Source organism: Onthophagus taurus, chromosome 11, assembly GCF_036711975.1.
Source record: "Onthophagus taurus isolate NC chromosome 11, IU_Otau_3.0, whole genome shotgun sequence".
In the NCBI taxonomy this organism is placed as follows: Eukaryota; Metazoa; Arthropoda; class Insecta; order Coleoptera; family Scarabaeidae; genus Onthophagus; species Onthophagus taurus.
Window position 1 is genome coordinate 33,426,221 of NC_091976.1, and position 21,366 is coordinate 33,447,586.

At 35.5% G+C, this 21,366-nt stretch overlaps 1 protein-coding gene and 1 long non-coding RNA gene across 2 annotated transcripts in view; one reads left to right on the forward strand and one right to left on the reverse strand.

The window, feature by feature from the left end:
- LOC111423548 (dachsous cadherin-related 1) overlaps positions 1 to 21,366 on the forward strand; it is a 186,784-nt gene that overhangs the window by 31,070 nt on the left and 134,348 nt on the right. The gene's annotated exons all lie outside the window — the stretch shown is intronic.
- LOC111423551 (uncharacterized) overlaps positions 11,037 to 21,366 on the reverse strand; it is a 32,776-nt gene continuing 22,446 nt past the window's right edge. Inside the window, exon 3 of the long non-coding RNA XR_011641860.1 lies at positions 11,037 to 11,983. This is a non-coding gene — a long non-coding RNA (uncharacterized lncRNA). The remainder of the gene's footprint in view (positions 11,984 to 21,366) is intronic.

Genomic DNA, 21,366 nt, shown 5'->3' on the forward strand with positions numbered 1-21,366 from the left:
TTTAGTCCCATAAAAATATGTTACATGGTGATATCTAGTGCTAACTAGTGCTATCTAGCATTGTCACTAGAACTAACACTGGACCGAGAACTAGAAACATTCGGGTTTAGCCGCACGTCTCTCAAGACGGCTAAACCCGAATGTTTCTAGTTCTTGGTCCAGTGTTAGTTCTAGTGATAGTGGTAGTGCAAAACTAGAACTAACACTAGATCGAGAACTAGAAACATTCGGGTTTAGCCGTACGTCTCTCAAGACGGCTAAACCTGAATGTTTCTAGTTCTAGGTCTAGTGTTAGTTCTAGTTTTAGTTCCATAAAAATATGTTACATGGTGATATCTAGTGCTAACTAGTGCTATCTAGCATTGTCACTAGAACTAACACTAGACCGAGAACTAGACACATTCGGGTTTAGCCGCACGTCTCTCAAGACGGCTAAACCCGAATGTTTGTAGTTCTAGGGCTTGTGTTAGTGATAGTGGTAGTGCAAAACTAGAACTAACACTATATCGAGAACTAGAAACATTCGGGTTTAGCTGCACGTCTGCCAAGACGGCTAAACCCGAATGTTTCTAGTTCTAGGTCTAGTGTTAGTTCTAGTGATAGTGGTAGTGCAAAACTAGAACTAACACTAGATCGAGAACTAGAAACATTCGGGTTTAGCCGCACGTCTCAAGACGGCTAAACCCGAATGATTCTAATTCTAGGTCTTGTGTTAGTTCTAGTGGTAGTGCTAGTTTTAGTTTAATAAAAATATGTAACATAGTGATGTCTTATGATTAACCATCTTAAGAGACGCACGATGGAATGTTTCTCTTTCTAGGTCTTGTATTAGTTCTAGTCCTAGTGTTAGGCTAGTTTTATTTGTTATTCAGCACTAGATTATTGTATACTTTTATTGACCTATAGCGGACACTGCGTTCCCAAAATTGATCCGTTATATCGAGGTTGTACTGTAATGTTAAATTATATTGAAAGTAAGTAGGTTTCTATGGATATATATTTTTGTATATTGCACTTTAACTGAAATTTAGTATATAATAATTTTTTGCAGCAAAAATAATTAACTTATTATTGATTTCATATTTAATTCCATCTTAAAGAGGACATCCTCAGCTTTCGTTTGATATATAAATCATATCTGAGTCTTTATAAATACAGACAAGGTGATTGAATAAAATTTTAATTATTGCTTGGTATAGTTCGTAATTCTATAATTTGCCTTATTAAATCCACGCTTTGTATCGTTGTATAATGATTGCATGATAACCTGTTTAAAGATAATTTAATGGCTATAGAGCCCTTGACTCTTCTTGAATGGACCCCCTTCCCCTTAATTGACTTATAACTAATTTTCACGCGATCGATTACCATAAATATCCGGGGTAGAGACAGAGGTGCGGCGTTCGACCAAATCGAACGCTTTCTATCAATTGCACACGTTCGTAGATGGCGCGGCGATATGCCTACATCTTAATATATGCAAATTAGACGTACATCTGTGCGCCGAGCCCCCCTCGGGCGAAATGTAATTTAATAATTTTCTCAACTCTCGATAGCATCGGGAAAAAGGAAAGTGTTTTCGAATGGTTTTGCGTTTATGAAAAGGAGCTTTCACGGGATACTTTCTAAGGGGGGGCATAGGTCATCCGACAAATTCGTCATTCAATTGGTGAACGGTTATTTTCGATAATGGCATTATTTTTTAATTCGGTTTCTATTGTGGTAAAGAAGACTTTTAAAAAGCTGATCCAAACAGAATTAATACAAACAGATAACGATCTTGGACCGGGAACGGAAAGAGGCTGGAGTCCAGCAAGAGCAACAGCAGCAGAAGCTTGTCGAGTAAACAGCCGACCTAAAAGCGTCCCTAAACGGGGCAGGTCTTGTATAAATATTCATGGGTGCGTTTCGGAACGGGGCCGGCGACTCTCGAACGAAACGAACAACGCAGACGGGAGCGTCGTTAGTAAAAATGCCAAATAGAAAGCGGCTTCGGAGAGGTCGCCGGTCGAGAGCTCACCGCAGCCTTTCGCAGGTGCACCAACTCTCCGCGCGGCGAAAAAACTTCGCCGGCAATGTTGCGTGATTAATGTACTAGTCGGTCGATCTTTTTATTGTTGGCGCTTTTTCGCTCGCGCAGAAGACGGTTATCGAGAACTGAAGCTTTGTCCGGGACCGCCGAAGGACAATTCTTACCGATTTTTAAACATTTTTCAATTCCAAATTTTCATTTTCAGCCATATCGAATCGAATCTTCTTTGAATTGTGTTCAAATAAGTTTTTATGGTCGAGTACATTTAACCTTTTAATGGAAACGCAATTGAACCTACTTTCCATCGATTTATAGGTTAAAGAGGAGCGGCAACTATCTATCTAAGTAAGTAAGTAACCAGTAAAACGTTTAGTTATCGGAGATATATTATAAAGAAATTGAAGTTGTATTAGTGCGAATATCGTCACTCTGTCTGGCGATAATCGGTGGAAAACGAAACGGTTGAGCCGTTATGCCCGCGGGCCGTTGCGCCGGTTCGGACGGTAGCGCGTCGTCCGGCGATCGAAACCCGGTATTATGATGGGGGCCGGTAGGCCATAGCCGATAATAATCTATACGGTCTGTCAAATGTTTAATTTGTTCGGACTATTTATTAATGCGCCGATATTTATGGAACGATAAATCGTTCTTTTCTGCCTGCATCGTCTCTACCCCGCGATAGAGACGACCCAATCTGCGTTATCTACATCGAACGACGCGTCGCGTGCAAACAGGTTTCGCGCTTGACGCGTCGTTTCGTATCGCGTAACCGTGAACCGGGCATTAATCATTCCACTTTAAGTAAATATTTATGTAATTTACTTTCTATATTTGTTTCTTACTATAGCTAGGATTACGAGGTTAATATCCTAATAAACTTTTACAATTTGATTAAGTTATTAATTTTGCGTTTTGACATATTTACATTCTGAATTGGACGAGGAAGCAAACTTGTTAAGGTTTTAGCCATCACTATCATCTGTTTATAAATTTATTATAAAGCTTTCAGAACTTCTTTTAGTTTTGTGCCAAACCATTATGTGCTTTAAGTTCTTTCATATGAAGATTACAAGGTTTTAGACACATTGCTTCATCTGGAAGTAAAATGTATGTATATAATATTATTGAACTACAACAAATTATTTGCCTCTTGGAAAGAGATTTCAAATTGAAAACGATCCAAATCTAAATACTTCGGATCGTTTTCAATTCTTTCAATAATAGTTTTAGCAAAACAATCCTCCTTCTGTTTATCTGCTATTGTCTTTATCTCCCCGGTGGTTAAAGAATTTACTGCTGCCTCTATTTGCACTCTGGATTATGTAACTATGTATTATTTCAAAATCGTATTCTGCTAGCGTTAATGCCCATCGAGCTAAACGTGAACTTGGATCTTTGATTGACAATAACCATTTTAATGATCGATGATCTGTTATGATTTTAAAATGTCTTCCAAATAAATATACCCGATAATGTTTAACGCCCCATATCACCGCCAAGCATTCTCTTTCTGTAGTGGAGTAATTCATTTCTGCTTTTTGTAGTTGCCTACTGGCATATGCCACAGGTTTTTCATGTCCTCCAACTTTTTGACTCAGTATAGCTCCTATTGCTATTCCTGAAGCATCCGTGGTTAGATAAAAAGGTTGTGTGAAATCAGGATAGTGTAAAACAGGTTTATCACACAAGGATTTCCGAAGTAAAGTAAATGATTTTTCCTGTTCTTCTCCCCAAATAAAAGGTTGATCCTTTTTGTACTTTATTTTAACCTTCGGCCGGGCGCGTTGTCATAAAATTTATGACAATTTTCATTTTTATAATATATCCTTATATTATGCATTTGAAAGGGTTTAACACTAAAGTCATGTAACTATGTATTTTGAACATGATGAAAAAAAAACTTCTTCAGATGCACGGCTAAACCTAGGTCTAGTGTAAGTTTTAGTTTTACACTTGCACAATCACTAGAACTAACACAAGACCTAGAACTAGAATTATTCGGGTTTAGCCGTCTTGAGAGACGTGCGGCTAAATCCTAATATTTCTAGTTCTCGGTCTAATCTTAGTTCTAGTGACAATTTTTATTGAACTAAAACTAGAACTAACACAATACCTAGAACTAGAATCATTTCAATTTAGCCATCTTTCGGGTTTCAATCCAACCCAACCCGAAACTTTCTAGTTCTAGGTCTAGTGTTAGTTCTAGTTTTACACTAACACTATCACTAGAACTAACACAATACCTAGAACTAGAATCATTTGGATTTAGCCGTCTTTCAGGTTTCAACCTAACCCAACCCAAAACTTTCTAGTTCTAGGTCTAGTGTTAGTTCTAGTTTTACACTAATACTATCACTAGAACTAACACAATACCTAGAACTAGAATCATTTGGATTTAGCCGTCTTTCAGGTTTCAACCTAACCCAACCCAAAACTTTCTGGTTCTAGGTCTAGTGTTAGTTCTAGTTTTACACTAATACTATCACTAGAACTAACACGATACTTAGAACTAGAATCATTTGGATTTAGCCGTTTTTCAGGTTTCAACCTAACCCAACCCAAAACTTTCTAGGTCTAGTGTTAGTTCTAGTTTTACACTAACACTATCACTAGAACTAACACGATACCTAGAACTAGAATCATTTGGATTTAGTCGTTTTCAGGTTTCAACCTAACCCAACCCAAAACTTTCTGGTTCTAGGTCTAGTGTTAGTTCTAGTTTTACACTAATACTATCACTAGAACTAACACGATACTTAGAACTAGAATCATTTGGATTTAGCCGTTTTTCAGGTTTCAACCTAACCCAACCCAAAACTTTCTAGTTCTAGGTCTAGTGTTAGTTCTAGTTTTACACTAACACTATCACTAAAACTAACACAATACTTAGAACTAAAATCATTTGGATTTAGCCGTCTTGAGAGACGCACGGCTAAACCCGAATGTTTCTAAGTGTAGTATTAATTCTAGTTTTAATTGTTATTCAGCGTTTGATTGGGGGATATTTTTATTGAACGAAAAGTAGAACTAACACTAGACCCAGAATTAGAAACATTCGAGTTTAGCCGTGCGTATCTTAAGACGGACGAAAACTCAACATTGTCATAAGAACGTCACCTTTTTCCAAGCAAAACTTTTCCTCTCTTCCATTTTATGTTTTTAACAATTGTTTAATATAAATTAAATATTTTTAAAGCTTTCTGGAATCAGTTACCATATTCTAATATGTATCTTACTGTACTGTATCTTTTTCTGCCAACTTGCAAAATTTAATGTGAACACTTAGAACTGAGTCTGATAAGTTTTACTATTTGCCAAAAGATGTAATAATGTAAATTCCAGGTTTGGAATTAGGAAAGTTTCAAAACACAGCAGAATCTATTATAAGTATGGCAATAAAATAAAGTCCAACCTCAACGTTGTCTAAATACTTAGAACTGAATCTGAACTTTCTGGAATCAGTTACCACATCCTAATATGTACTGTATCTTTTTCTGCCAACTTGCAAAATTTAATGTGAACACTTAAAACTGAGTCTGATAAGTTTTACTATTTGCCAAAAGATGTAATAATGTAAATTCCAGGTTTGGAATTAGGAAAGTTTCAAAACACAGCAGAATCTATTATAAGTATGGCAATAAAATAAAGTCCAACCTCAACGTTGTCTAAATACTTAGAACTGAATCTGAACTTTCTGGAATCAGTTACCACATCCTAATATGTACTGTATCTTTTTCTGCCAACTTGCAAAATTTAATGTGAACACTTAGAACTGAGTCTGATAAGTTTTACTATTTGCCAAAAGATGTAATAATGCAAATGGAATAGGTTTGGAATTTGGAAAGTTTCAAAACACAGCAGAATCTATTATAAATATGACAATAAAATAAAGTCCAACCTCAACGTTGTCTAAATACTTAGAACTGAATCTGAACTTTCTGGAATCAGTTACCACATCCTAATATGTGCTGCATCTTTTTCTGTCAACTTGCATCTCTCAACATTTTCTTCAATATTTTACGAAGATAATAAGCAATACTCAGGTCGAGCCAATGGGGTTCTTATTTCATTTAGATTTTGACGAAATCTTCTTTTTGACTTAACATTATTTTGTGAAAAATATTAATTAATTTTTTTTGTTGGAAAAACTATCTTTTAAGTAAAACATAATATGCATTTATTTTCTGACGTTCATTTTAGCAGGGAAGAGAGTTGGAGGTCTCAAGAGGGGAGAGGCCGGATGAAGCTTTCTCGGTCGCGTTAGCGTGCTGCCATATAATTATCAAGTAATTGAATTTGGAATTTGCAATCACCGCGCCGCCGGATCGTCGTTCCATTAAGAACTCCGACCGGGATCGGCCTAAAACTAACACGAACGCGAAACGGGGCTTTGATTAACTTTCGCATCGCCGCCCTTTTTGTCCACTGAAACCTTCTCTCATTTTTCGCATTTCTCTATAAATCGAACCAAATTAAATCTTTTAGCTCGGTTTTATTAATTAAAGAAGAAATTCAATTTGAACTTGCAATAATTTTCGTAATTTAAATAGTAATGGATTAAATTACTGATTACCACCATCAATATTTACTTTTCGCGTTGCATAACCGTGTATAATCGTTACAAAGCGGCGCGGTTGCATCTGGTGCGCTGCCGCCACCGCATTCAGTGAACTTTCATTAGCCACCGGTAGTGGTCGCTGCCATTTTTGCCGCGTGGCGCCACTAAATAGCATAGGAATGCGCAGCGGAGTTGGTTCTTCGTACGCGGAGAGCTCTTTTTCTTGCGGGGAACGAAGAGGAGGGACGCAAAGGATCGATCGCGGTCCTCGGTAATGAGGTACCACCGCTGGAAAAGACGACGACGACGACCGAGTGTGGGTGGCTCGGTATAACGCGATGAATGTCCCGGGTTCCAAGAGCCCGGCTCGCCGGGGCACTTGTTATGCAATTGTACGTCCTTATCTGTCTGTCCGCCGCCCGACGACGGCCAACAGAACTAAACAGAACTGCTGCGCAGCCCGGGTTTTATCTCTGGAACCGTTACGTTTCCGGAAAAGCCATCGCGCGCGTGTGTTTGTTTGAATGTGAGTGTCTGTTTGTGCATTAGAAGCCAATAAAACTCGGACGTTTTCCGTTTAAGACGCCGTACTTTCCATTGAAACGACTTCTCGCTATCGTAGAACCCGCATTAATGAAACTCGAACCACATCAATACGTGTAAATAATAAAAACATTTTCGATTTATGGTTTTCATAAAAAAAAATTAATTTCAGTTCCAATCGACATAGAGATGGTCATTTCGCGAAGCACGCGTCGCGCTCACGAATTAACCTTCGACCTCGAGTCAATTACAGCGGGTAACGCGACGACAGAAGCACCTCGGATAACAATGGAGACACCGGAGTCAATTAAGGACACCGAGTTTAAACGGCGCCCCGTTCTCTCGTACAGATGCCATGGCACGGATACCCGGTCCAATTAAAAGCAAACCGGGGACGTGAAGAGATCGACAAAAAATCAACGCGAATTGCGACTGATTTTATATCAAAAACGGAACTCAATTAGATTCCTCGATAAGGTTTCACAGAATTGATGATTAAAAAAAAATTTTTCACAGAGTTATATATACAGGGTGTATCTGAATGACTGCAACAAACTTCAAGGGGTGATTCTTTAGTGAATTTTAAGGGTACTTTGATATATGAAAATTTTGGTTTAATTTCTTTTTCTCAAAAACCATAAACGCTAGGAAAATGAAATTTGGGGAATATGTTTAACTCTGAATTTAGATTTTTCTAGCATTAGACGAGTTAATTAGAATAAAACGGAACTCTCATGGCACACTTAAACTGAAAATTAAACAAAATTCTAAAAAATATTGACGTTTGAAATGTCACTTATGTGGTACCATTGGATTCAGAAAATTGTTCAGATTTCAAAAATGTAATAATATACAGGGTGTTCCATTTAAAAATCTAAAATTAGTGTCACTTCCGGCGAAACCGGAATTGAAAAAAAAATTCATTCTATGTCAAAAAGTGTCATGTGTATAGGATGTCCCAAATTTGAATCAATTATCTTCAAAACTAAAGGACATACGGTTGGTGTACCATGATCCTGTTACACCCGGTATATCACTAAAATGTAGAATAGTTTATAGAACTAAAAATAATAAGGGTAAAATATCCGAATACAATTTTTAAACACGTCGGGCGTTTGAAAGTTATTGAAAATCCAGGATTTGAATCTGAACGTACTCTAACGGTAAATAATAGTCAGGGAAACCCAATTTTATGTCGACGTTGCACCACGTAAGTTTGTTCGCATATCTTGTGTATGAAGTTGTATGAAGCATTCACTGCATTGGAGATAGTAATGTCATAGTACAAAATGCAGCTGGAATGTAATCTATGGGAAGTAAGGGAAGTCTTCATATGAGTGTTTGCAGAAAAAAATTTACAAATAGAGAGCATAGTGCGATATAGGTTAAAGATCTTAATTTAGTCGTGATGATGTGTCTTAGCCTTGTGGTTGGGTTGCGTTAGGTTAGGTTCAACCTGCAAACGAAATAAAAAATTAAGTCTGTTATATACATATATACAGGATCGTGGATATGTATGGAAACGGCCATAATGCTAAGATTCAAAAGTTTTAGTAATTTTTTGAAGTCTATTACAAAAAACTACCTACAAATAAAGTATACAGGGTCAGTTAAAAAGTAATGACGAAACAACGTTACGTTTTTTTAATGAAACACCCTGTATATTGTTCCATATTTCAGTTCACCTCGAAATTCTGAACAAAATTTTCTATATATATACAGGGCCCATTATGTATGGAATATAGTATATATCTCGGTACATGTTGACTTTATAAAAAGCTTTTTATACAAAAGTTGTTTAATATTTTATTTATCACAATAAGACTGCATTCAATTGTTTTTAATTTAGAAAACAAATGAGTAACGAATAACACTTGATTTAAAAAAAATATAGCAATGTATCCTTTCATTAGGCTCATTTGATAGAGATTACTTTTCTCTTTACGATGACGTAAAATTTTTGAAAAAATGTAAAAATTGTTTATTAATAAAAATTTGGTACAGTGCCATTTAAAAAACTTCAAGTGTTATTCGTTGCTCATTTGTTTTTTGAAGTAAAAACAATTGATGCTGTCTTATTATGGCAAATAAAGTATTAAACAACTTTTGTATATAGTTGCTACTTACCAAGATATATACTATATTCCATACATAATGGGCACCCTATATATACAGTGTGTCCCATGATAGATGTTACAAGAGGTATAATAACTTACAAGTTTTTAAATTTTATTTTAAGGTTGAGGAATTAAGCCCTGCTTGGCGTAAAGAGAATTTTAAGAATATTTTCATATTCTGAAAACAATGTCGGCCTTGACAGTAAATCAAAAACTATTTTAAGTTTAGGTAAAGTAACCTTTTCGTTCATTATACGGAAAAAGTTTATTAAAAAAAGTTGTTCAAAATGAGAAATTATGGTCCTACACGAAATTTCAGAAGGATCTATCTACTTTGGTTGAATCATCACATTTTAGTTGAACTAACATAAATATTGTATAATTTTATTTTATTTATAAATAGTCTAGGAAATCTCTCGTTAAGCTGCCGGTGTACTTTGCCCAAGCCCATAACACTGCACGATGTAAATTTTTTGTTCTAATGTTAACAATGCAAGAGTAATTGAAATGTGAACTAAAACTGAGAGATAATACATTTTTTTATGGCATTTTTCATTGTTGTTTTTCTTCACTCTAATCTAAAATATGGTGGTTTAATCAATGTAGGTGAAATTTTGCAGTATCATAAACAAAAAGCTCATTGTCAAGGCCGAGTTGATTTTCAAAATATGAAAATATACTTAAAATTCTCTCCACATCAAGCAGAGTTTAATTCTCCATCCTTAAAATAAAATTCAAAAAATTTTAGGTCATTATACCTATTGTAACATCTATTCTGGGACACACTGTGTATCATCAATACACATTCATCTAATCTTTATTTCCTTAAATAAATTATTAATTGAAATCTTAACATTATCTCGTAACGCTATAACATAATAAAACTATTTATTTTATACTTGCTAATTTTGCTTGTAGTTGTCTACTTATCGTAGATGTAATCGTGCGGATTTACATAATAATAATTAAGGTTGAGTTGAATGAATGATTAATGAATAACAATAGTTAAAAAAGAATAAATGATTTTAGTAAAAATAATTTTTTATCTTGTATCTATGTATAGGTATAATATGGTTGGATGTAAGATTTAGTAAGTGAGATTGGTGTATAAAGGAGTTAGAACACAAGTGATAGGTTCGGTTGAGGTTGTGTAGGGCATAGTTCGTGGTGAGTGAACCGATGCGGTGGCGTCCCCGGACGATCATTTATGCCGGTAATTGACACATCAATGGCGCTAGCTCAGCACTAAATAGGGCCGGGGCTTTTTCCCAGCCATCTGCGTCCGGAGAACTCTCCTCGGTTGCGCATAATGAAGACACAGTTTATTTGCGAGAACGCCGACTCTCGTCCTCCTCCTCGGTGGGCCGCGATCCGTTCTTGTCATTTGCATTCGGCGGGACGACGACGCGGCTAACGAACAAAGGGTGATTCATGGGGCGGCCGAAAAGTCCAAAATCGGGGGCCGAAACGAGTGAAATACCCACGGCCCTTGCGTCCTCGACGTCGTCGTCTGTCGGCAACGCGGGCAGATTTACGGCGCCCGATAGAAATCGGCGCGTTTCGAAGGACCTCGCGGACGACGACGACGACTACGACAGCGGCTGACGTCCGTCCCCCGGTCCGTGACTTGTATATACAGCTCCAAATAAGCAAGGAGTCGTGAATGCCCGTGTTCTGGATGGGCTGCGGATCGCGACGGCTGATCGACAACAACGCGAACGGGCCGTGTTCGTGCATCCATGCGCATAGGTGACTACAAGAACCTCTATACCCAATAACGACTTCCACCTTTTCACTACCTTTTACTTACTTACCATCGAATCGATGGTAACAAAAAAACGGTACATTTTAAAGACGATTTTCAACCGAGATTACGATTGACAAACTTACAACGACAAAAATACGATCGTTAAACCAAACCAACTTTCTTTATCGTTTATCTTAAAAAAAATTTTTAATTTTTTTCTTTTTTCAAAAATAAATACGAAAATATGTCCCCTTTTAAAACAAACAGTAAAGTGTTAATGCTTCCGTTTCTGAATGCCACCCGCATTTGTAACAGGAAAATTCAAACCCATTACCATTGACGTGCTAAAACGTGGTTCCAATATTGACTCAGTCGTTACGACTAATGTATTCGCCCTAATATAACGAGGTAACAAGCAAGCACAAAACCAACCAAAGGACGACGTGATGTCGCAGTCACGATATTCTCTCTACTTCTGTTTTCATTTATTCTCGATGTCCGCAAAACTAAGGGGGACTTGAAAAAAAATCGTACAAAAACGGACGGGGATTAATTCATTTTTGCCGTCGTCGACTTCTTCGTTCTCCTCCTTGATTGGCGCGTTTTCGTTCCCGCAAATTGTCAGCGGGTTGGCAACAACTGGTTTCAGCCCGTAAAAATTTCTAGATAATTGATCTCGATATTAGAAACGCAAATACGCGAGGCGAGTTTTCCATTAAAACCGGGCGGCCTTTTTTTTGATCGACTCTCGTCTTGTTTTACCCTCTTTTGCTACTTCTCTTCGCGAAGGAGGCCGGCAAACCATCGTCGTCGCCTATTAACAAAACGGGATGCCGCGGCTATCGGCTTACGCAAGTTTAATTGGTTTTTCCATAAGAGTACTGCGGTCAAAGAGTAATTGTCTACGACGACGACGACTACGAAGACGACAACGTACACTTGACCACCATCTAAAAAAAACGTTCACCAAATCGTATACAATAAACCTCAAAAAAAATATATAAAATTAAAATTGTATAAGTAGTTTTGTAATTATCGAAGAATTTTAAAGAAAAAATAAATCAAGTTTCCTCCAAAAATTGGACATTAAAGACATTAAAGTAAGCGATAACACGACGAAAAGATATTAACCATAATATACTATAAAAGTACACCAGTCCGGGGTCGTAATGAGTCCATATAAAAACGACCATCATTTACCTACATTATTCTAAATTCTTGTTATTATAATGCGATTTGGACTCGGGTTTAAGGAGGGTTAATAGCAGATTCAAGAATCTCACGAAAATATGTTAATAGATATTTTTATTTAGAATAGGTTCACCATTTAAAAAAAAATTTCCAAAAGAAACCAAATTTATTACTTTTAATTTAGGTTGTTTGATATTTTTAAAAAACAAAACCATTTCTTGATATCTCAAATAGTTTTTGAAAAATTATAAGTTTAAAGTTAACCTAAAAATCCAACAAGTTAAATTGTCACGAAACGAAATTTGGCACTCCCAAACAAAATTGTTCAACAATTTGAAAAATTGAAGCCGTTTTTAGATATCTCAATTAGATTTTGAGAAACTACGTTCCAAAGTTAACCTAAGAAAACTCAGCCATTTTGATACATTCTTTTTAAGTCCCAATCGTGTTTAAATAGATCAATAATATCGGGAATTTCATATAACTCGCAATATACAGGGTGAGTCAGAAATCCGAATACCGGAGATACATGGTGTGCAATCTCACTACTATAAAAATGTAGACCCAGGTTTTAGTACCCTCACAATCCATTGGATGTCGTTGTAGACTGAATTTGTAGCAATCTGCATTATCTACACAAACAAAGCGCTTGTAACCATAGAAAAATTTATATGTCACGTCAAACCCGTCAAACTCAAAGGTGACAGCAAACGTCACATTTTTGTTTTGTCGTTTGGTGTGATAACTGGTGATAACCCAGTGTATATTCTTTCTTACTTTCCTTTGGCTTAGTGTTTTATATCCTTTAGTTAAGTGTTTAAATAAGTTAGGGCCACGTTTACCACCTCTTCATAAGTTTATCCGATACATAAATTGGCGCTCTTAAATGAGAGCAATATACATATATTATATTTAAAATTATGAATTTTATCTTGGAAAAACTATAAATTCATATTTTTTTGCATTTATTTGTAAAATGTACCTGACCTCTTCAAAATAAAGTATTGGTATAAACCGGTATAGAAATACCTATATTTAAATTTCGCGCTTTAACCTAATTAGTTCCCTCACAATCCCCTTGGGAGCGCTGAATGTACCAAAAAATAGTGGGGAGATGACCTTCTATATACATAATATATATAAATTTTTCTATGCGGAGATACTAGACATCAAAATATGACGATTTAACATAACATCTCTTATACAAATATCGATGATTTTCAAAGCACAGGGTGTTGAAAGATAAATTCTTATTTCGAAATTTCTTGATAATTTTGAAGAATTTTGTACTATTAACATAAAATTTGGTAGTTATATATTTTCGAGCATGAGAAATACGAATTTGAAATTTGTTTTGTGATTACTCGTAGAGGGCGCTAGATACACACTGCACGTTTGAGATATCAAGTCATGACTATTTTGTCAGTTATTAGAGGTATGGTGAATTAGAACCAGAAATCTGAAGGAGCTTTCAATTCTACACAAAAAAGGTAGTCTTGCTTACATTGACTAAGTCTACTGGTTTCCAAGTTATCTGCTTTTAATTGTTTCAAAGTAATTTTAAGGTTAACATTTAAAATCAATAACACACAGTAACTAATAATAAAAATCGATAACAATAGCAATTAATTAATAACAATAGAATATTGTGACCATATTCAAAAATCCAGTGGATTTAAATCTGGATTTCTCACTGTTAGAAAACTCATTGTCGCTGCATTTTCAAATTGGTAATAATTTTATTGTTAGTAAAAATGATTATAATTAGAGTATTGGTAATCCATTATCATTTTATATATACAGGGTGCCCATTATGTATGGAATATAGTATATATCTTGGTAAATATTGACTTTATAAGAATACATTTTATATAAAAGTTGCTTAATATTTTATTTGCCATAATAAGACTGCATTCAATTGTTTTTAAGTCAGAAAACAAATGAGTAACGACTAACACTTGAATTTTTTTAAATGGCAATGTACCCTTTCGTTAGGTTCATTTGATAGAGATTACTTTTCTCTTTACGATGACGTAAAATTTTTGTACCCTTACATCAGAAAATTTTTGAAAAAGATGTAAAAATTGTTTATTAATAAAAATTAATCAATAACATTAATCTAGATATCCGAGATCGCCAAATACCTCGAATTATTACAGTAAATTAAATTTACATACAAAATAAAACAAATAAACGACAAATTAGTGTAGATCTCTAATAATTCGAGTTACTTCGAGGTATTTGACGATCTTGGATATCTGGATTAATGTTATTAGTTAAATTTTCTTAATAAACAATTTTTATATTTTTTCAAAAATTTTCTAATATAAGGCTACTAAAATTTTACGTCATCGTAAAGAGAAAAAAGATATTGTCATTTAAAAAAATTCAAATGTTATTCGTTACTCATTTGTTTTCTGAAATAAAAACAATTGAATGCTATCTTATTATGGCAAATCAAATATTAAACAACTTTTGTATAAAATGTTTTTTTATAAAGTTGATACCTACCAAGATATATACTATATTCCATACATAATAGGCACCCTGTATATATATATATATTATTTATTAAAGAAAGACGTTATACTAAGTGATATTTTTATATTCATGTCCTTATGAAGGAGTATAATATATAATAGAGAATATATATTTATATTTATATTAAAGTCTTTCTTTGATAAATAATATATATAAAAATGATTATTGCACACAGAAATTAGATCAAAATGTTGACAATTGACAAGCAATTGTCTAAACATGAGCGAAAAATAAGCCAACTTTGCTTATGTTAAAAAATAAAGATTATACTTAGACAATTTAAATAAGAGTAGCTTTTTTATGTAAAATTGAATGGTCTTTGTGATTTGTAGCTCTTATTGGTCGTAGCTCGACAGCGAAGAAACTTATGATTTGATTTATCAAACGAGCAGTAACAAAACAAGTTTCAAATTCGTATTTCTTATGCTCGAAAACATAAAACTACCAAATTTTATGTTAATAGTACAAAAAGCTTCAAAAATTATCAAGAAATTTTGAAATCAGAATTTAACTTTCAACACCCTGTGCCTCGAAAACCACTGACATTTGTAGAAGAGATATTAAGTTAAATCATCACATTTTGGTGTGTAGTATTTCCGGTATTCCGCACGGCTAAACCCGATCTTTCTAGTTCTAGGTCTAGTGTTAGTTCTAGTTTTACACTAGCACTATCACTAGACCTAACACAAGACCTAGAACTGGAATCATTTGGGTTTAGCCGTTTTGAGAGAGATGCGGCTAAACCCGAAAGTTTCTAGTTCTAGGTCTAGTGTTAGTTCTAGTTTCAGTACAATAAAAATATAGAATATAGTGATATCTTATATTAATTAGCGCTACGTACCACTGTCACTAGAACTAACATAAGACCTACAACCAAAAACATTGCATTTTATGTTTCAATGGAAATAAATTTTTGTATATTGCATTTTAAGTGAAATTCACTGTATACATTTTATTTTATTTTAAAAAATTTTTCTTGTTATTCAAGTATCTTTCGAAAATATGTAAATAGGGGTCACCATAAACGAAACAAGTTCCCCTCGACTCGACGACACCCGACAAATGCAAATGGCAATGGTAAAAACGATTTCTGCCATTCGCATCGGCAGCGGTAAGAAGAATCGTGGACGTCGGTAAGCAACCGGGGCACGTACCGGAGGTATAGGACCCCCCTTCGACATCCCCAGAGAGGTGACATGTCTCTCCGCGGGGGGGCTCCTGCGGCACAAATTGATAGCGTTCACTGATCACAGCTGTCATCACAATTATAAAACGCGTACTCGGTGACGCTATACGACCTTTTAACATACCTTTAATACAATTTCTTTTTGATTCACAAAATGCTGCAAGTATTTAATATTGTTTTTCCAATCAACGAGTTGGTAAAAGCGACAGAAGGCTACTAAGCAGCTGGTTTTCCTATCGCTAAAGGTTGCAGGCTCGCCGATTCGCAAACTATCCCAATTATTGAGTATGACTTTGCAGTTTCTGGGATGCCCTCGTCATTAAGACCTATGGGAGACTACTTAAAGCGGAGACAAGGTATCATCTGGGTGTCGTTCCAAGTTAAAATTGGTTATTTTTCTTAAATTATTAAGTAAAAAGCGTATTCTTTAAACTGAATAGAAAATAAATTCACAGCAAGAAAGTTTCCATTTCAATTTGTGGACAAGTAGCAAAAAAGTTTCGGGATCCGGATCCTCTCGCTTCGATTTCTCCTTGTCCTCGCTCCTTGTTCTTCTCGCTAGCTTGAACAATGCCGAAACGTAACGATATACTTAGTTAAAATACCTGGTTCGTAGCGGGCTCGCAGAAGGCATTCGAAGGCGCGAACAATGCCCATAACTTCATTTCTTGACGGCGCGTTCCTCAAATTTATCAAACGCGTACCGCCATTAGTCACGTGCACGGTTCATTCTGAGTGGATTTTGCGAAAACGCACTCAAAAATTGATCGGATCCCATTAGGTGCCGAGACCCTAAACTCGTCGAGCTGTGGGAAAACCGACAATGTTGTTATGCGTGAGAAATGGCGCGACATCCGTGTTTAACTGTTACCACTGTATTCTGGGGCTTTAAAGATTGCGGTGTGTGAACAAACGGGGTTTTATCCAATTTGTTCGTCGGTAAACCTTTACAGTTAAATGTGGTTAACATCGATTTTGATGTATTTATTGAGTATTATTGACACATTAATAAAAAATCATTACGCTAAAAAAATAAATAAAACATCAACCATTTTATTTTATCTCTAATTATTTCTCAGTAATCATTTCTTAAACTAAAACATTTCTTTTTCTCGTAACTTATTTACAAGTTTTTTTTAATTTTAATCAAGATATGTATTAAATGCCCCAGCTTATGTATAAGTAAGGTGTAGATACATCAGAACTAGACCTTGAGACGTACATTCCTTTCTTAGGATCGATTAATTGTAAATCCTAACGAAGTAATCCATAAAAACATCATCCTCGGTGTATATACGAAGGAAATGGTCATTTCTTAACCGCGTTTAATTAAAACATCAATAATTGTATTAGCAAACTCCTTTTTTTAAATTGTCATTATACGTACAATATAAATCAAAGTAAATCCCTTTAAACCATTTAATTGGTGTGGAATTTTTACTGCGTCGTTACTAATCTCTCTCTAGAGCAGCCTAATTAAAATAGATGGTCGAACCTATGGCGACCCTTTTGGTTCTACCCCAACGTCACGTTCGTGGAATTAAAATCAATTAAAATTATATGTTCATTTTGATACATTATTTTTGGTTTCTTAGTCTGTTTCAAAATAAGTCTAGAAACGACTTCGATTTTTCAAATCGTTGAATAATTTTGATTGGGAATACCAAATTTGGTTTCCTCATTTTTATAAATAATTTTTAAATGTTAACCTAAATGATTTAATACATTCATCGGAGAGCGCGTATTGGAGCAAGATAGTGCTAATGTAAAACTAGAATTAACACTAGACCGAGAACTAGAAAACATTCGGATTTAACCACACGTCTCTCAAGACGGCTAAACCCGAATGCTTCTAATTCTAGGTCTTGTATCAGTTCTAATGATAGTACTAGTGTAAAACTAGAACTAACACTAGACCTAGAACTAGAAAGATTCGGGTCTTCAGACGCACGGCTAAACCCGAAACTGTCTAGTTCTAGGTCTAGTGTTAGTTCTAGTTTTAGTTCCATAAAAATATGTAACATAGTGATATCTAGTGCTATCTAGCACTGTCACTAGAAGTAACACTAGACCTAAAACTAGAAAGATTTGTGTTTAGCTGCACGTCTCTCAAGACGGCTAAATCCAAATAATTCTAGTTCTAGGTCTTGTATTAGTCCTAATAATAGTGTTAGTGTAAAACTAGAACTAACACTAGACCGAGAACTAGAAACATTCGGATTTAGCCACCCGTCTCTCAAGACGGCTAAACCCGAATGCTTCTAGTTCTAGGTCTTGTGTTAGTTCTAGTGATTGTGCTAGTGTAAAACTAGAAGATAGTGCTGGTTTTAGTTCCATAAAAATATGTAACATAGTGATATCTAGTGCTAACTAGTGCTATCTAGTACTGTCACAAGAAGTAACACTAGACTTAGAACTAAATTTGATTTCCTCATTTTTATAAATAATTTTTAAATGTTAACCTAAATAATTTAAGGTGCACTAAGGTGACATCACCAGGCCTTTTCTTACCTCAAGATGTCTTATGTATGCTGACGACATTAAAATATTTTCTTCTGTTGCTGCTGTTGCAGACTGTGTTAACCTTCAGAATGACCTGAACAGATTTTATGATTTTTGTGAGATTAATAATTTGTCACTTAACATATCGAAGTGTCGGACTGTTACTTTTACGAGAAAAAAGCAGTTCTTTAAATTTGATTACCGGTGCGGAGCATGCTTATTGGATCGTGTTGACACTATTAAAGACCTGGGCATTACTTTAGATAGCAAACTACTGTTTGATCAACACGTCGATGCAGTGGTGGCCAGAGCTAATAGGATGCTGGGATTTGTAATGCGCTCTTCTGAATCGTTTTGCATACATTACAGAATAGAGAGGATTCAGATAAGGTTTCTGAAGTATCTCTCGCATAAATTGCATCCTTATACAGATTACGAATCTGCCTGTCAAATGTATCATATGCCCACACTTCAGCAGCGCAGAACTTGCAGTGATGCCTGCTTTCTGTTCAGGTTGGTCAGAGGTTACTGTGATTCTTTCTATCTTCTTTCACGCATTGATCTGCATGTTCCCCCTCGTCGGCTGCGCTATGACTTTCTGTTCTATGCGCCGACTGCCCGGACAAATTCGTATAGAAATTCCCCAATACTTCGCATGGAGAGGACAGTGGACCGTCTTGGGTTGGACATATTCGCCGTCACGCCTCACAACTTCAAACAAATTATTCGTAATGCCGTGCTCGCCCTATCAGTTGTGTGATTTTATGTACATTATCTCGTTGCAGCGGCTTGAGTTCTGCCTTGAATTGATTTGATCACATATGCTTAAGGCCATTATCAATTGATCGATTGTCAATTTTGTGTTCATACAATTTATTGTATACAAAATGTATTATAGTGGAGTAGCTTTTATGTGGGACTGTGTCCTGTTGCTACCCCCGTGTGTGTAATAAAATAAAAAATAAAATAAAATTTAATACATTATAGAATTTTTATTGCTTCGTCACTAATCTTTCTCTAAACCAGCCTAATTAAAATAGATGGTCGAACCTAATTGAACCTACGGCGACCCTTTTGGTTCGACCCCAACAACATCACATCAGAGGGCGCGTATTGGAGCAAGATAGTACTAATGTAAAACTAGAATTAACACTAGACCGAGAACTAGAAACATTGTATCAGTTCTAATGATAGTACTAGTGTAAAACTAGAACTAACACTAGACTTCACTAGTCTTCAGACGCACGGCTAAACCCAGAACTTTCTAGTTCTAGGTCTAGTGTTAGTTCTAGTTTTAGTTCCATAAAAATATGTAACATAGTGATATCTAGTGCTATCTAGCACTGTCACTAGAAGTAACACTAGACCTAAAACTAGAAAGATATGTGTTTAGCTGCACGTCTCTCAAGATGGCAAAATCCAAATGATTCTAGTTCTAGGTCTTGTATTAGTTCTAACAATAGTGCTAGTGTAAAACTAGAACCAACACTAGACCGAGAACTAGAAACATTCGGATTTAGCCACACGTCTCTCAAGACGGCTAACCCGAATGCTTCTAATTCTAGGTCTTGTGTTAGTTCTAGTGATAGTGCTAGTGTCAAACTAGAAGATAGTTCTAGTTTTAGTTCCATAAAAATATGTAACATAGTGATATCTAGTGCTATCTAGCACTGTCACTAGAAGTAACACTAGACATAGAACTACATTTGATTTCCTCATTTTTATAAATAATTTTTAAATGTTAACCTAAATAATTTAATACATTATAGAATTTTTATTGCTTCGTCACTAATCTTTCTCTAAAGCAGCCTAATTAAAATAGATGGTCGAACCTAATCGAACCTACGGCGACCCTTTTGGTTCGACCCCAACAACATCACATCGGAGGGCTCGTATTGGAGCAAGATAGTGCTTATGTAAAATTAGAATTAACACTAGACCGAGAACTAGAAACATTGTATCAGTTCTAATGATAGTACTAGTGTAAAACTAGAACTAACACTAGACTTCACTAGTCTTCAGACGCACGGCTAAACCCAGAACTTTCTAGTTCTAGGTCTAGTGTTAGTTCTAGTTTTAGTTCCATAAAAATATGTAACATAGTGATATCTAGTGCTATCTAGCACTGTCACTAGAAGTAACACTACACCTAAAACTAGAAAGATTTGTGTTTAGCTGCACGTCTCTCAAGACTGCTAAATCCAAATGATTCTAGTTCTAGGTTTTGTATTAGTTCTAATAATAGTGCTAGTGTAAAACTAGAACTAACACTAAACCGAGAACTAGAAACATTCGGATTTAGCCACACGTCTCTCAAGACGGCTAAACCTGAATGCTTCTAGTTCTAGCTCTTGCGTTAGTTCTAGTGATAGTGCTAGTGTAAAACTAGAAGATAGTGCTAGTTTTAGTTCCATAAAAATATGTAACATAGTGCTATCTAGCACTGTAACTAGAAGTAACACTAGACCTAAAACTAGAAAGATTTGTGTTTAGCTGCACGTCTCTCAAGACGGCTAAATCCAAATGATTCTAGTTCTAGGTCTTGTATTAGTTCTAACAATAGTGCTAGTGTAAAACTAGAACTAACACTAGACCGAGAACTAGAAACATTCGGATTTAGCCACACGTCTCTCAAGACCGCTAAACCCGAATGCTTCTAGTTCTAGCTCTTGCGTTAGTTCTAGTGATAGTGCTAGTGTAAAACTAGAAGATAGTGCTAGTTTTAGTTCCATAAAAATATGTAACATAGTGATATCTAGTGCTAATTAGTGCTATCACAAGAAGTAACACTAGACTTAGAACTAAATTTGGTTTCCTCATTTTTATATAAATAATTTTTAAATGTTAACCTAAATAATTTAATACATTATAGAATTTTTATTGCTTCGTCACTAATCTTTCTCTAAAGCAGCCTAATTAAAATAGATGGTCGAACCTAATTGAACCTAC